General features: G+C 30.9%; 1 non-coding gene across 1 annotated transcript; it reads right to left on the bottom strand.

Annotated features, from left to right (window-relative positions):
• Positions 1 to 3718: 3718 nt before the first annotated feature.
• Positions 3719 to 3825, bottom strand: LOC115227659. Its single transcript, XR_003883146.1, has one exon. It is a non-coding gene; the product is annotated as a U6 spliceosomal RNA (small nuclear RNA).
• Positions 3826 to 4011: the final 186 nt, after the last annotated feature.

Raw genomic sequence — 4011 nt, 5'->3', positions numbered from 1 at the left:
ATCAAAACATCTGTCAGGCAGGATATTATTTTTGGGACATACAAAAAAAGTATGTACCGTCATAGATGTCAGCTGGCCTGCTGATGTGATTATCTCTTTAAAAATGAAAGAGAAAAAGATAATTATTGACAACAGCTTCGAAACCGCTAGCTTCTATATCTCGATAACAAATTTACATTTATACCAACAATAATCGGAGCACTTAGTTTTGTAAGTAAATACCTAACTGTGAGTCTGAATAAGCTTGGATTTTCAGAAAAAATCAACTAACTGATTCGCACGTTATAAATACAACCTGTAAGGGGAACAATAAAACTATGCAAGACTTTTCTCAAGTTGAAAATGTGACATTGTTTTAGTTATCTACATTTCAAAGATGGAGCTTTGTATCATTGTTAGAAACCAGCTCCTTCTACAGAGGAAGAATTCAAATGATTAAACACAGAAGAGACATACATACACTTTTTACTTACTTGTTTCAGTCATTTTACTGCGGCCATACTGGAGCACCGCCTTAAGTCGAGCAAATCGACCCCAGGACTTATTTTTTTGTAAGCGGAGTACATATTCTTTCGGCCTAAGTTACGGGGACGTAAAAAGACCAGCATCGGTTGTCAAGCGATGTTGGAGGACAAACACAGACACACAAACATATACACACATATACATATATATACATATATACGACACGCTTCTTTCAGTTTGCGTCTACCAAATCCACACATAAGGATTTAGTCGGCCCGAGGCTGTAGTAGAAGACACTTGCCCAAGGTGCCACGCAGTGGGACTGAACCAGGAACCTTGTAGTTGGTAAGCAAGCGCCTTACGACACAGCCACTCATAAAGATATCAATCTATCTACGTATGCATATATGTCTGTATATATATATATATATATTATATATATATATATATATGTATGTATGTATTCATGTATATACATAGATATGCATGTATATATATATATATATACATACATATGCATATATATATTTATATGTATATATATATATATACATATATATATACATGTTTATATGTTTATATATGTTTGTATGTTATGCATGTATTTATGTATTTATATGAATGTATATGCATGCTTATATGTAAGGCACAGAGAGGAGAGAGAGAGAGAGGAGAGAGAGAGAGAGAGAGAGAGAGAGAGAAAACAGAATGAAGAGAGAGTATAAGGTGTGTATAGAGGAATCACATGTTCCCTATTCCTTTCTTGTAATTGAGTTGTAAAAGCAACATAATGTGAAAGGTATAATCGAAAGCCGAAGTTGATAAGCTTCGCAAAATAGACTAGAAAAATTGTTTTCAATGCCTGAAGGAGATTCAAGTGTTTATATATGTATGTACGTATGTATATATGTATGTACGTATGTATATATGTATGTACGTATGTATATATGTATGTACGTATATATATATATACATATATATATATATATGCATATATATATATATACATATATATATATACACACATATATACATATATATATATAATATATATATATGTATATATATATATACATATACATATATAATATATATATATGTATATATATATATATGTATATATATGTATTTGTATATTTATTTGTGTGTGTATCTGTGTGAGCTAGTGAGTCGTCATATATCTGTGAATTCATATGAGTACATGTGTATATAATATACGTATATACATTTACATATTCATATGTATGTGTGTGTGTATATATATGTGCGTATAAAATATGTATATATAAAACATGCAACTATATACCTATATACACATATATACATGTATATATGTACATAAGTATATGCCTATATATATGTATATATTTGTATTATGTATATGTATATATACATATATATATATACATATATATATATATATACATATATATATATATGCGTATATAGATATATGCGTATATACATACGTATATATATATATATATATATGTATACACATACATATATGTATGCATGGAAAATTATACACACGTATACACACGTATATATATATATAGTATATAATATATATTATATATATATATTATTTATTATATATATATATATTATATATTATAGATATTATATATATATATATCCACATATATATGTATGTGTGCGTGCGTGGTGGTGTGTGTGTGTGTATGTGCGTGTGAATATACACACGCGCATGGTATATTCCTATTCTGTATGAAAAGATATAAGTAAATATTTGAAAAACACTTCTCTTGTGTTTTACATTGATGGCGTAGCCGTACTTGTTCTTAAATTCTAAATTTTCTTTTATATTTTCAGAGAACATTGTAAAGTTAAGATGTGTTTCTACCGTTCCTTAGAAACAGATTGGATTGGTTTACTTGGCAATTCTTTCTTCGGAATTATTTCACTGAGCAGTGAATTATGTACGCATTCATGTGTATATGTATGTATATGTTCGTATATATGTATGGATGCATGTATATATGCATATATGTATGGATGTATGTGTGCATCTAACATATGCGTGCATAATATATAAATATGAATGCATATATGCGTTGGACATATTGCATGTATGCTTATTGTACTGTATAAGTATACACACATATCTATAGCAACTTAAATTTGCCAAAGAAGGAATGTATTCAATATAAATTAGTGTTTAAATGTATCTATGCTGTAGTGTATATATATATATATACATGTGTATATATATATATATATATACTTCTGTCCCTTCCACCCTCTCTCTCTTCTCCTCTCTCTCTCTCCTTCTCTAGCTCCTTCACTGATTTTCTATCCCTCTGTCTCTACCTCTCTCTGTTTCTTCACGTGACCGGTGTTCGGCCAAACATGATCTTACTTTCTTGGCCTGACCGCTGTCCATACAACACCTTATTTTCTTGTCTATGATTTTTGACTCAAGGCTTTCTCTCCACACGCCAGCTCAACTTAACTTATCAGTCGAAAGACACCTGTTGCTATTCATGTTGTATTTCTAATTGTGTAACATTTTCTCCGTTTTCTCGTATTTTGTCTGTGTTGCCGTACACATTCGATAGCTTCCTTCCAAAAATTTAATGTTCATAGCTTAGATTTTTGGGGCCTACCAATTTTGAACAGTCTCAAGTGTAACATGTTGAAACTGAAATGATAATTGGAGCTTGACTGATGAACAGAAGACCACTAATGATTCGTCCTGGGTTTCCCTGTCCGTCTTTGTATCGTCTCTCTGTCAGTATGTTTTCATTGTCATCCATTGCGTTCTTATTCCGTTTATACCATATATATATATATATATATATGCATACATGCATTTCCCTGCTCCCATCCATCCATCCATCCATTCATTCATTCATCTATCTATATGTGTGTGTATATATACACACACACATACACACATATATATATATGTATATTGGTTTGTATGTATTTGTATGAAGAAACAAGAATGGACAACTGAAATCATTGTTACACAGATTTCAATGCCGTTTTCATTTATTCAATAAGCTTAATGTTACATGCTATTACGTAATTTTGCCCTATTGCATAACCCCAGCATTTCATCAGGCCATGTTGTGTCTATTATCGTCTGATAAATATTATTTACTTACAGAAAGATTGACAGACAGAAAGACAGAGAGATAGATAGACATATTTTAATTTTTTATTTTTTTTTATTTTATCTAGTTTCAGCTCACGAGTTGTGGCCATGCTGGGGCACAGCCATTTAGAAAATATGGACCGCTTCACGAATTTGCGTGTCATCCTTGCTCAGGGGCCATGCTAATCTTCTCTGTATCGTTCCAATTTTAGAATATGTACCGCCGTAGCTAGTATATATATATATATAGTTTGATAGATGGCTAGATAGATAGATAGATAGATAGATAGATAGATAGAAAGTGATACAATATTGGGTTGGCAACTAAGTTCCCGCCGTTTTTAAAAATTTAAATTCTTTATAAGTTTAATAAAAATAGCTACTAATTAACAATAATGTATCACCCTTGTTGTTTGCAACTT

Source organism: Octopus sinensis, unplaced genomic scaffold (genome assembly GCF_006345805.1).
Source record: "Octopus sinensis unplaced genomic scaffold, ASM634580v1 Contig06665, whole genome shotgun sequence".
Classification (NCBI taxonomy): Eukaryota; Metazoa; Mollusca; class Cephalopoda; order Octopoda; family Octopodidae; genus Octopus; species Octopus sinensis.
This window is presented reverse-complemented; position numbering and strand designations above follow the sequence as displayed.